Source organism: Pseudophryne corroboree, chromosome 5, assembly GCF_028390025.1.
Source record: "Pseudophryne corroboree isolate aPseCor3 chromosome 5, aPseCor3.hap2, whole genome shotgun sequence".
In the NCBI taxonomy this organism is placed as follows: domain Eukaryota; kingdom Metazoa; phylum Chordata; class Amphibia; order Anura; family Myobatrachidae; genus Pseudophryne; species Pseudophryne corroboree.
Genome location: NC_086448.1, coordinates 613,978,519 through 613,992,837, shown reverse-complemented (window position 1 = coordinate 613,992,837; position 14,319 = coordinate 613,978,519). Strand labels below are relative to the sequence as shown.

The 14,319-nt window shown below is 44.4% G+C and overlaps 1 pseudogene; it reads left to right on the top strand.

The window, feature by feature from the left end:
* Positions 1 to 1,194: 1,194 nt before the first annotated feature.
* On the top strand, positions 1,195 to 2,153 carry LOC134929638 (transcription factor Sox-9-A-like; annotated as a pseudogene).
* The last annotated feature ends 12,166 nt before the right edge of the window (positions 2,154 to 14,319 follow it).

Here is a 14,319-nt window from a genome sequence, read left to right as displayed (position 1 = left end):
GCACGGAGCAGGGCACAGTTAACGAAAAATGTGAAATTAACATTGCTGCCAGTTTTGGTCTTAACAGGAGCAGATACAGCTGCCTCATACCTCCTCCCTCTCCTGGTCCCCCATATTTTACTACCAGTACCAGGGTCCACTAGCAGGGGTGTAATGCCACAGCTAGGGGACATGCCACAGCTAGGGGTCCCATGGCAAAAGCATTAACCCACCAACTAGCTAACCCTGGCTGAGGATTCATGCAGTAGTGGCAGTGCCGTAAATAGACATTTTAGCGATGTGTGCAAGAAACAGCATTGGCACCCCCCATATTTAGAATAAGGCCAGTGCGTGCCATAGGGGTGTGGTTTTATAGGTAAGGGGCCTGGCCACAAAATAAAACCAATTCATATTATGCTGCACACTAGTCTCCATTATTCAAATTACGCTTCACAGTAGCGCCACTTACACACATTACACCAGGTAGAGCCCCTGTCACACATTACGCCAGGTAGAGCCCCTGTCACACATTATGCCAGGTAGAGCCCCATTTTACACATTACTCCAGGTAGAGCCCCTATCACACATTATGGCCTGTAGATCCCCCTTTTACACATTACGCCAGGTAGAGTCCCTTTTTACACATTACGGAAGGTAGCATCCCCTTTTACACATTACAGCAAGTAGAGCCCCCTTTTACACATTACGCCAGGTAGAGTCCCCTTTTACACATTACGCTAGGTAGATTCCCCTTTTACACATAGCGCTAGGTATAGTCCGCTTTTACACATTACGGTAGGTAGAGTCCCCTTTTACACATTATGGCAGGTAAAGTCCCCTTTTACACATAAGCCAGGTAAAGTCCACTTTTACACATTACAGAAAGTAGAGCCCCATTTTACACATTGTACCAGGTAGAGCCCCCTTTTACACGTTGCGCCAGGTAGAGTCCCCTTTTACACATTACGGCAGGTAGAGACCCCTTTTACACATTTCGGCAGGTACTCTATGTAGGTAGAGTTCCCTTTTACACAGTATGGCAGGTAGAGTCCCCTTTTATACATTATGGCAGGCAGATCTCCCTTTTACACATTACGGCAGGTAGAGTCCCCTTTTACACATTACAGCAGGTCGAGTCCCCTTTTACCATTACGGCAGGTAGAGTCATGAGAGAGAGAGAGAGAGAGAGAGAGAGAGAGAGAGAGTAGATAGAGAGAGACTGCAGATGTGCAAACTGGGAAGCAAGATCTGATACGTAAAGGTCGTCCTCTACAGGAGAGTGGCCGCCACCCCTTCACATTGATTTCCATGATATGGATATCGGAGAGCTAAGCACTGAGGAGATCTCCAACATTGAGACCTTTGATATCAATGAGTTTGACCAATACCTGCCACAAAATGGCCATCCAGGAGTCACCTCTACACAGGTGACTTACCCAGGCAGTTATGGCATCAGCAATGCAAACAGTGCTGCAGCAGGGGCTGGACACACTTGGATGTCGGATTTCACCCGATATATCGGCCTGAATTTCGATTAAATTGGCCATTATCGTTCTAGTGTATGGGGCCCTAGACACAGGCAGTTATGGCAGAAGCAATAGAAACAGTGCTGCTGCAGGGGCTGGACACACTTGGATGTCCAAGTAGCAGCCTCAACAGCAGCCACAACAGCACGCATTGTCAATTCTAAACAGTGAGTAGAGCCAGTCCCAGCAGAGGACACACATCAAAACTGAGCAGCTTAGCCATTACACTGATCAGCAGCACTCTCCACAGCAGCTAAATTACAGCTCCTTCATCCTCCACCACTACAGCTCTTCATATCCTATCATCACACGCTCACAGTACAACTACACCGAGAACCAGGGCTCTAATTCTATTACATTCATGCTGCTCACCAGAGCCCAAGCCTATACTCAACATTCAGTTACACAAACCCAGGCTAGCATCCCATGTACACTTCCATTGCAGACACAATGGGGGTCCTATCTATTCCCCAAACATACTCCACAACACTAGGAGCAACATGTCTACACATACTGCAGCTAACAAGGCCAAAGAGAAACAACTATAGACCAATGACTTTCATTCTGTATCTAATTACATCCCCTCTGTACAGTCCACCCATCTTCGCATATACTATTTTCTTTTTCTTCAGTTTGACATCCTCCTGACCCCAGGCCAACATTGATGTGTGACCATATCATACAGCACACCAAGAATATCTGCAATCTGACAGGACCATTATGCAATAGATAGCACCTATCTTTATGTATCAATTCCTATTCCTTATGGATTGCAAGCTTGCGAGCAGGACCTTCCTACCTTTATGTCTGTCTGTTATTGTCCAGTTTTATTCTATTACTGTTGTTCCAATAGTGTCAGTGCCGCTCACAGGAGGAAGGGACTCAGGGACAGTCTGTAAATCACTTTTAGGCCAGGTACACCACTCACAAATAATCCATCACAGCGGGTGCCCTGCACTTTAATGCAGTGTGGTCCAGAGTGACAAAGAAACATGGGCTGGGGAGGCACTGCTCATTGTTACAGCCCTAAGCAGGACCATATAAACCCAGGGCCATGTCCCTAGGCTTTCATGTATTTCAGGCCCCCTCCAGAACTTCAATCCTTCACCCCACTACAGCTAACATTTGGGAAGCAGAGCTTGTGCCATCATTTACACTTTCAGTATTCACACGGAGACCAATACCTAATTAAAATAAAGTCTGATGACTTTCTTCGTAATCATTCTTTGTCTTATTTTTTTGAAATTCTGACTTGTGCTTGCCCATGTTGGCTGCCATTTGTTCTTTTAAAAATGCATAAAAAATATCTGTTTTTGTTGGTTCCAGCGTCTGTGGGAACATTTCAGCACACACGATAAAGGTCACGACTAAACTATATTGCTCATGGAGGTGTAAGGGAGCAGGTGGTGGTATGATGTCACAACCCTGATGCTAGTATACTATTGGTCCGCTATCTCCCCCCCATTGTTTCAAAACAAACCTCAGCTGACTATGAGTGTGCCTTGCTACGACACAGACCGAAAAGTGCCTTTAACAATTGGAGCCTAGGGCGCAGGTAACAGTGACAGAAAAAGAACGTGATTGGCCCATAGTCCCTGTGGGGCCCAATGCTTCACCCTAGCCAACCTTATGATTAACACGGCACTAGCCCTAAATGTATACTGGGGTAATATAGGAGGTGCACCTTCAGGCTGGCGCCCTGATCCTGACTATGGGCACAATTCAGTTTGGATTGTAAAATTTGCGATTCGCAATCTAAGCGATTATCGAATGACTGCGCGTGCGCAGCATTTGAATTGTGCACACGGTAGCAAAAACAGCAACAGCAATGCGTACACAATGTGACCGCAATGCAGCCAGTGTTTGAGTGACAGGAAGCCGGCATTTCTAGGCAGAAATCCGCCATTTTCTGGGTGTGTCTGAAAAAAGCAGACGTGCCCAGGCATTTTTAATGCAGGCCTCTGATGACCACTTCCTGTCTCCTGTTTAGCAAAAATTGTGGACAACCTTGCCTTGCACAGATAGCAAAAATCTTCGATGTTCCGGTAATTGCGTATGATTTTGCGATCAGCCCACATATTGCGATGCATTCGCAATTTTGACGATGAACGTTTTTTCTCTATTTCTGGGCGGCAACTATTTGATCACAGAAACTGCATTTTAACAGAAACGGCAATCCTTACTGAATCTGACCCTATGTCTGTTGAACTTATCTTAGAACTTGGACTTTGTTTTACCCAATTACTTGTCTATTATTTGGCACCCTGTCCTGCACACGTCCTCGTGGCAACAGAGTATTGGTAAGCTATCTGACAAGACTTACATTACAGTATGTATAGAAAATACTGACCACATTTTTGACCATGAATGACTTCAAGCAGAAACCTCAGTGCCTTTGATATGATTCTTGGGGCACTTTTGGCAGAAATTAAGAAGAAGAATAACGTATTGGTGTTTCATTAGAAATAGTGGCTAAAGTGATGTTTTAATAGTCAAGTGAAGTAAAAACATAAAATGGTTCATTCTCACCTGTAAGATATAAAGAAATGTTAGAAAATGTATTTACATTTTAAGATTTTCTTTAAAGTCCTTATAATAGGGCCAATGTAGAGTTCAACGCAAGTCAGTTTTGCACATGGATCTGGCATATGTTTACACCGAGCATGCTTTATAGCTGACCACTTGCATCTACGGGCAAAGCAGAGTTCTACGCAGAGGACGTGTCAGTTAAACTGTGGGCTGTGCAGAGTTGTACATGTAGGAAGATACATCTGCTTTTATATGGATCTGGGATGAAGCTGGTGCAACTGGCACTGATAACGATGATGGCATTCAAACAAAACATACAAATAGTGGCAATCCATCAATACCCAATAGAGGTGTTTACGCTGCCTTCACTTTCAGGAGTTTTTATGCAAATATAATGCCAGTGGCCCTAAGGCTTTAAGTATACAGTGCCAGATTCATGGTCACACACATTTCTCATGCAATGCCGATGGTCACTTAGTTTAGTGGTTTGTTGCAATTGCTATGTACAAAGATTTCTTAAGACTTACACAAAGGCACTCTTATGATCAAAGCAGATGCTATCGAAAATGTTGTGGAAAAGTGCTGGGCGTTCCTGGGCAGTGGCTGAGAGGTGGCTAGTAGTGCACGCAGAAATAATCTGAACAGTCCACACAGCCTCAGAAAGCAAAATGTAAATGGAACTGAGAATAGCGCTTGGTGAAGACGGAAGCAGCCTGGGTGTATTCTGGTGACTCCCAATCACCTGAATGACTAATAGACAACAGATATTTGTTGAATACACCGTTGGCGCTCCCACCCTTAGAACAAAAGTCACGTGATAGTCTTGATAGATAGTCCCAAAATGAATCCTATGTTTCACTTGAAAAATTCTCCTTTCTAGATGTTAGTTCTTCTCCCAAAATTAATTCAAGATTTTTCCTTGTGCTGAGATATTCGTCATAGAAAGAAGAAATAGCATATATAGTGTAGTAATTCGAATAAAAAGTGGGTTTATTAAATTAAAGTACAGGCATAAGAGGCCATAGACAGAAGGAGAAGCTGCTCTTGCCAATGGACTTGTGCAAGTTTGGATGGTGCGACTGGTGGTGGTGGTGTATAAGGACATGCCAAGTGGTATTACAGTGGGCGTCTCAGTCCTTGTACATATGGCCAGTGGTGCCGAGAGAGGGGGGGAGAGGGTACAAATTACCTGGGCCCAGGTCTGATCGAGGGGCCCAGGCCTCCTCCCCCTTACCTGGCAGCTGCAGCTCTTCTCCTCAGCCAAGCAAACTCTGCTGTGTATTGGGCGCATTGTGGCCATGGAGGTGCTTAAAATACAATTTTTTCAGTATTTGTTTTCTAAGGGTGCATGACCACACCTCCTGTGATTAGGTCACACCCTTTGAAAGGTACCTGGGCCCAGCCCAGCTCTCGACTGCCCTGCATATGGCCTCATGCAGGTATAAGGGGAAAGGCGTTTGTAGTGGCTTTTGCATAAAGTCACAGATGGGTGACTGCCAATAGACGCTGCATGCCATTCTGTATACAACTCAGAATCAGTCTTACCTATGGTGTAAGTCAATACAAAGGTCTGTGAACATCAAAAGGCTAATAAACATATCAGAACATTTGTGTAGTCTGGACTTGACTTGCAGAAATGGAACATGCTGAATTTATTTTGGTAAAAGCGACATGTGCAGAAATATTGCAGTTTTCATATGTGTCAAATTTCCTCATATAAAAAACTCTCCAGGGCCTGCCACACTGCAAGCTTCTATACATGCCTTTTTGGGGGGTCCTGAGAAGTAGTAAAAATAGCCTATTGTGAGGAGTGGAGGAGCTGTGACCTGTGAGGTGTGGGTGTGACCAATGCTGTGTGGGTGTGACCACCTGTGCTGTGTGGGTGTGACCAGTGCTGTTCGGGTGTGTCCAAAGCCATGTGGGCGTGTACACCCCCATACATTATCAGCCCCAGTCTCTCCCTAAATACATACAAAGAGAAAATCACATTATATTGGGAGGAAAATAGAAGTGCAATTTTAATAATTATTATAAATGGACAGGCAGGTGGCCAGCTCGGTGCCTGGTCATGGCGATGGACCTACTTTTATGTGGAGGCCTGGAGTTGGGGTTCCATCTGCCCCATTGTTAATCTGGCCCAGGCAAAAATATACATCAAACCATTCCTAATGAGAAACACCTCCTTTATAGCAATGGAAAGTGATTTTATTCATACATTTTATAGAAAGTGTTTTGCACCATTTGATAGATATCGACACACTCCCTTGACACCTATTGTGACACTGCTTATTGCAATTTTATTAACAGCAGTGTGTAAAACAACTTTTTTCCTACTTGTGTATTATGTCAAAATTATTCTTTTAGTTTTGTTAATTAAACAATATGTCAGTGGTTCCCAAACTTATTTAAATCGTGGCATCCCCAAGAGCATCAGAATATTTTTCACAGCACCCCTAGGCCATAAGTTTCTCAATGAGAAATTTAGAAAGAAGTTTTAAATTAAGTAAATTGTGTTTACACTGTATGTCATCATTAGGTTCAAATGTGTGGTGAGGGACAGGGTTTGCTTCTGTTTGTCCACATATTTTGTGATTGACAGCCACCAGCACTGGTTTTGCCTAATACAGTGACCATAAATAATTTTAATTGGTCCTGGACCACTAACTCAGAGCACCCCTGCAAGTACCCCGAGGTACCACAGGGTGCAATGGCACACAGTTTGAGAACCACTGCAATATGGGGTAAGAGCATATATATTAATAATTGTTCTCTTATTGTTATTATTCTGTTGTTTTTTTACTAAATAACTTGGAACGACTATTGTTTTACAATTAATTCATCACTATATTATAATAGCTGAAAAAAAGGTTCAGTAAAAGAAATCATACACCATAAACATGAGTATCATATTGTGCACCTGACTGTAGTAGTTGGTTGCTGATGCAGAATGAAACAGTGGGTGGCGCTCTTGCTTTAAATATTGGGCTCATCAGACTAAAGAAAAAGCATGCTTTGCTGTGTAATAAAAGTAAACGCATTTATTTTCAACTTACTGAAATAGATTTCTTAATGCTAGATTGCTAGCTGAAAGTCTGCCCATTACTAGTTCTTGCAAATAATTATGCTTTTTTATTCCATATAAAATAACTATTGCAAGAATAGTGAGATGTCGTATACGTTTTCTAGTTAGACAAAACATTTCTTGCAGATTTGTGGGTACATTTATTACTCATTTCTTTTAATGGAAGTATAACAATCAGAATGATGAATTGTATCATGTCTGCTTTTTAAGACTTCTACCTGACAAAAGGAGTATTCCATTAATCTCAATTTGAGCATTTGCTTTGAACTGCAGAAATTGAAGCCTCACACCTTGTCCTGCTATTACAGTATGTTAGTGTTTAGTTTTTATAATGATGATTTCTCTAATGTTGTATCTCATCTTTCTGTAAAGATTCATGAATAATAGTCCTAAGTGCTTTCAGAAAGTCGTCACATTAACTGATTGAAAATTGAAGTAATTTTTTTCCATTGATGGATAACCCAATTTGCACAACTTTTACCTTACTTCAAAAAAATCACCCAGTTAGATTGTCTCTTGTTCTTACTAATATCATGAAAATCTTCTATACAATAATTGCACACCTCCTTCTATTATTATTATCATTATTATTATTATTATTATTATTATTATTATTATTATAAGGTAACAGCTTCTACAGTGCTGGACATTTAGGAATGAAAATGATTACAATAGTAACAATGAAATCAAATAGAAGGAAAGAGGATGGTAAGTAAACTAATGTTTGCAATGTAAGCTCTACAGAACAAGCTGTTTATGGAGACTAGCAAAATAATACTTATTAATTATTACACCAATAACAGTTGAGGAGCCAGGTAGAGGTGGTTGTAAGATGTCCTGTAGAATGATGTCTGCAGTGATTTTTGGCTACTGTTTCATTTTTGTTTTTTTGTGACATATTAAATACTAGGATGTAACATAAAACTTGTAAGATTGAGCAAAAGGTAAAGGGCAGTTTTGGAGGTTAAAGATAGTATGAAAACTAATGCAGTGAAAGTAGAAAGTATGAGAAGTCTGGTTGTACACCATATACAGTACAGTATTTCTTGTACTGTATGTAGGGATTGGAAATAAAGTGGAGAGGTGGAGTGGGGAGTAAGCCTGAAGATGTGTTCATGCAGTAAATTTGGATGAGAGATATAATCAAGGCATACGAGTAAAGGAAAAGTCTTTGTATGGTTTGGATTAAATATTGAGACAGAATAAAGAACGGACTTGATGAGGATTGACAGTGATCTATAGGTTTGCAAAGACGCAAAGTTGAGAATTAGGGGATATTGCCATATATATATTGAATGACAGATATGGCTGGTTTTACCCATATGCTGGTTAAGAAGCTGAGTAGGGGACCACATAGAGGAGGGTACCCTGGCTCAGCTGTGACAGTGACATGCTACCTGGTATGCCCCCCTATATAGTTCCTGCCCGGAGACTCGCACAGCAGGAGGTGTTATTGGCACCTGTGTAGTACAGTGAAGAAACTGCAAAGCAGCTACAGTTCCCAGTAGTGCCACCCTACAACATTGACTTGTATTACCTCCTCGCTGACTATCTTAACTCCTACCCTCTCCACATATCCTGTCTAGACTATCTGCATTCTTTGGATATTGGGGTTTTACATAGTGAGGAAGTGTCCAGTGCTACCAGAAACACTGCTAAATTAACTGAGTAAAGACAGAGAGGAAGGTATGTACAATATCTGCTAAAAGAGGCGTTTTAAGGGACGAGGGGCCCTCCTTGTTCCTGGAAACCTGGCATAAGTATAAGGGGGAGAGGGTACTTCACAGACACATTGTAGAATATCTTGAAGGTGAAGGGTGTGCAGCATGAACCCTTGGGTTTGTATGTACCCCACACCCTGCACCCATTACAGATATGCCACTGGTTTGTGAATACAGGTACACCACCGATAATCCTACATCCTTGGTTCCTGCGCTGTGCGAGATTATTCATTTTGCCAGATTATCTGTGTTATATACAACAGCACTCTGATGATTTACCTTCCCACAACCAACCCCCTAATCCTAAACCTCCTACAGCCTGACTCCCTCCCACAGCATAACTGAACCCAACCACAGCCTAACTGCCCCCCATATCACCTAAACCTCACACAGCCTGACTCCCCCCTACAGCCTTACACTATCCTGCAGCCTAATTGAGCCCTCCCACAGCCTAATTTACCCACACAGCCTAATTCCGGCCAGCGCCTGATGTGTCCGGATTAAAAGAGTCATCAGGTGCCGGATAATTGATGTTGTACCTGTAGTTGCATTATCAAAAATACTTGTATGACACTTTATTGGGTACTTATCTGGACTGGTGCAGGTCGGCCAGAGATAAATATGAGCATTAAAAAAAATTAGAATAGAAATAATAAAATAATGCTACCACAGTGATGTAGAAAAATGCAGGTGCATGCTCTGGCAATACTGTAGCCCATCTACAGGTACCTCATCAAAATGTCAATTTACAAAATGTTTACATGGTCAAAATGTTGACAGCCAAAAGGTTGACATGGACATAAAATTGACAGTTAAAATGTAGATACAGTCAAAATGTTGACAATGAATACTGTAAATTTTGACAGGGTCAAAATGTGGACAGTGCTGTGCAAGTGTGCGTTCGCTTCATGGGGGTCATTCCGAGTTGATCGCTAGCTGCATTTGTTCGCAGCGTAGCGATCAGGCTAAAAAACTGGAGTTCTGCGCATGCGTATGGGCACAACGAACGATGTAGTTTTGCACAGGGTCTAGCGAAGCATTTCAGTTGCAGTGGTGGCCGCAGAGTGATTGACATGAAGTGGGCGTTTCTGGGTGTCAACTGACCGTTTTCAGGGAGTGTTCAGAAAACGCAGGCGTGCCAGGGAAAACGCAGGCGTGGCTGGGCGAACGCTGGGCGGGTTTGTGACGTCAAAACAGGATCAGAACAGTCTGAAGTGATTGCAAGCTCTGAGTAGGTTTTGAGCTACTCTGAAACTGCACAAAAATACTTTGTAGCCACTCTGCGATACATTCGTTCGCACTTCTGCTAAGCTAAAATACACTCCCAGTGGATGGCGGCATAGCGTTTGCATGGCTGCTAAAAACTGTTAGTGAGCGATCAACTCGGAATGACCCCCCATGAGTAGAGCTGCACAAATATCACCTGCGCAGCCCAGGACTTACTCAGCCGCTGCGATGTAATACTGCTGATCGAGGCCGGAGCTGACGTCAGACACCCTCCCTAAAAACGCCAGATCCCGCCTGCATTTTTTCCCGGACACTCCTGTAAAATGGTCATTTGCCACCCACAAATGGCCTCTTCCTGTCAATCACCTTGCGATCGCCTGAGCAATCGAATTTTTCGCACCATCCCGTTACTAGACACCAATGCCTGGCGCAGTCGTCCGACGTGCCGGCGCATTACGGTGCATACGCATACGCAGTTCAGATCTGACCGCCCGCTGTGTGAAAACGCACAGCAGCGATTTGGTCTGAATTACCTCCATAGTTAGAATGTCCACAGTCATAAGTTCAACAACCAAAATGTTGACAGTCATGATAAAATTAAAGCAGACGCTACTAAAAGCCGACAGCTACTACCGGTAGAAGCTGGCCTGTGGCTCAGACACTGCTAAAAGCCAGAGGTTCAGATGCCTTTGAAAGCCACCAGGCTATGAGCAATGAAATAATTACATATTATAACTAACAGTTTTGTTTTATACATATATATATTTTGACCAGGAGACCTGCTTCATTGCCTCTTTGTCTGAGTGCCGCAGCAAGGTGTTTATATGCGAGTAACACTGCAGCCGAGTAGTGTGATACTGAGGGCACTGGAATTAGTATCATTTATACTATATGCAGGGAAGAGTGCCGGAATTCAGCCTGATATATATATATATATATATATATATCCATACAGCGTAACGCCGGCACTCTGGATGCCCCCTAGGGCTTGCTTACTCTGGTGCCCTCCATCTGGGTTTGGCATCCTGATGAAGGGGATTTGTTCCCCGAAACGTTGATGTGATGTGATGATTTGAATACACACCTGTTTGCTTTTCAACAAATCTCTGAGTGCCGCCTCATTTTTTGATCTATATATATATATATACTGTATATATATATTCTAGATACAGAAACAAAAGGAGAGGGCGCACATAGTGCAAATCACTTTTATTTAAAAGAGGTAAAATCCCTTTAACAAAGGATCCACATTAACACATAGGATTACTGTGACATAGAATCCGCATTGAATGAATGAGACTCGTACCGAGGTTCTCACCCATGTGAACTGGTTACCACATGAATAATACAAAATGAAAGCTCCAATCTCTCCCTGCCAGTAAGAGCTGTGCTGCACTGGGAACCGGGACCTCACACCACGCATTTCATCCATTTCTATCAACCGGGACTTCATCAGGAGCTCCTGATGAAGTCCTGGTTGATGGAAAGGGACAAAAAGCGTTGAGGCTGGTTTTGGGATGGTATTGGAAAATCAGGGGGAACAGCGTGGGGTCCCCAGTATTTTCCAATAACCACCACTGGCATGAACCAGCCAGGGGAAGTGAGGTAACGCTACAGCAGGGAGACACACAGCTTGAGGTCCTAATGCCATGACATTAACTAGCCCCAAAGTAGTCAGCCCAGGGCTGGAATTCCTCAAAAAGTCAAAAACTACACAAAAATGGGGTCTTCCCTCCTGAGGGACAACCATTCCTGGGCTGAAGGCCTGAAAACACCCTGGTGTGGGTGGGGGCAGGTATGTTTTAAGAGAAGAGGCACGTGAGCTGTCTCCTCTGCCCAAGCCCCATCCTCTATGCCAGGCACCGGCAGCAGCGCAGCGCTGTAGAGACTCTGAGCATTAGATTGCTCAGAACCTCCGGGAACATGTGCAGATCTCCAAGAAAATGATGCAGCAGCCATTTTTCCAGTGATTTCTGCAGTGCTGCTTCCATCTACGGAGGGTTATGTATTTAAAAAATGAGTGCAACATGTGCACAAGCCCGCTCCCTGCTCCCCTTTAACTACCTCCCCCTACTCTTTCTAAGAACACACTTGCAGGCCACTGACCTGTATGAGCTGCTGGCAGGTGGGCAGGCCTGGCGCTACCCGCTCAGCGAAGGGATGCAGTGCAGGGAGGCGCAGGGGCGGAGAGGCGCTCCCCCTGCTCTGCATCCCTTCCCTGCTGCTGCGCTGTCCTGTTCCCGCTGCTGTCAGCTGCTGTGCCTGTCACTGTATGACAGGCAGCGGTACCTGCAGCATGAAAAGCGCACTCCCCTCCCCTTCGCTAACCTGTGTGACAGCAGCTATATGGATCAGAGGAGGGGGCGGAACTACATGGGACAGAAGGGGGCGGGGCTAAATGGGATGGAAGGGGCGGAGCTACATGGCCCAGGCAGGTGAGAGAGGGACAGCAATTACAGTGGCGGCCAGCCAGACTTAGGTAAGTGGAGGGTGAGAGAGAAATGTGTGTGTGTATGTGTGTGCATGGTGGGTGTGTGTGTATATAGTGGGTGTGTATGTGTGTGTATATATGTGTGAATTGTGTGTGTGTGTGAGGTATGTCTGTGTGCGCGCGCTTTATGGACGCTACTACTGCTGGGGGGGGCTATTACGTATAAGGATGCTACTATTACTGGGGGGGCATTACGTATAAGGACACTACTACTGGGGGCATTACGTATAAGGACGCTACTATTACTGGGGGGGGCATTACATATAACGATGCTACTACTACTGGGGGGGTATTACATATAAGGACGCTACTACTGGGGGGCATTACATATAAGGACGTTACTACTACTGGGGGGGCATTACATGTAAGGATGCTACTACTGCTGAGGGTGCATTATGTACAAGGACGCTACCATTACTGGGGGCCATTACGTATAACAATGCTACTACTACTGGGGGGGCATTACGTATAAGGATGCTACTACTACTGGGGGGCATTATGTATAAGGACGGTACAACTACTGGGGGCGCATTACGTATAAGGACGCAACTACTACTGGGGGGGCATTACGTATAAGGACGCGTCTACTACTGGGGGTGCACTACGTATAAGGATGCTATACTGGGGGGTATTATGTATAAGGATGCTGCTACTACTACTAGGTTGGCATTATGTATAAGGATGCTACTACTACTGGGGTGCATTCCATATAAGGACGCTACTACTACGGGTGGGGCATTTAGTATAAGATGAATAAGATTGTGCTACATTGTGGCGTAATTTTAAATGGGGGTACTCTTGTGTGGCCATGCCCCTTACTTGTGAGACCACACCCCTTTTCCTGGCGCGCACCAAAGGAATATGGGAGGGCGCAAATTTATAGTTTGCAGGGGGGCGCTGAACACCCTAGCACCGGCCCTGCAGGTGGGTCTGGTCTTCATCATGCCTGCTTTAGTAACCTCAGGCAGGGGTCAGGGAACAGATGATGAGCCAGTATTAGCTGCTCCTCTCTTCACAGTACAGTCACACACAAGAACAACTGCTCTGTTCAGTGTGGGCGGGTGCAGCGTGACATCTAGGGCCGTAAATAGGGTGGTGCTGAGTGTACTCAGCCCAAAGCACTTATGCAGCACATAGGCACATGTGGGTGGAGAACTGGAACCTCCCCCTTCCATTTTGTTTAGGGTACATCAGGACACATGGGTCTTGCCTCTGGTCTGGGCTGGGACAGGTGGGAGAGCTGGATGCTCTTTCTGGCACAGAAATGTCTATTTATGGCTCTGTTAACCTCACACCTTCAAACAAAAAAACATGCCCACTGAGCAGCTAGAGTGCACTGCAGGGGCATAGCTGCTTGCAGCTTCGGTCAGGCTACATCATTAAATAGATTTTTTTTAAATTAAATCTGCACCCACAATTCTATGGGTGGTCTGGTGCACATCCGTTGTGCAGAGAATATTGCTGGCCCCATCTCTGTCCGGGTCCTGGACTCAAGTACCAGTAGTCCACCTGATGACAGCTCTGATTGCAGCACAGCGTGTCTTCCTGTCAGCAGCTCCCCATTGATTTCTATGGGTAGTGGGGAACAATGTACGTGGATACATCTAAATAGACATTCTTATATTATCAATGTTGGGTGGTTTTCCCACCCAATTTTCCAGTACCAGCCCAGGCTGAAGGTCCGGGGCCAGATATGAATTTGGGGGGAACTTAGCCTGGTGGCTCTCACAGATGTCTGAGACACTGACTTTCATCAGCATCTGA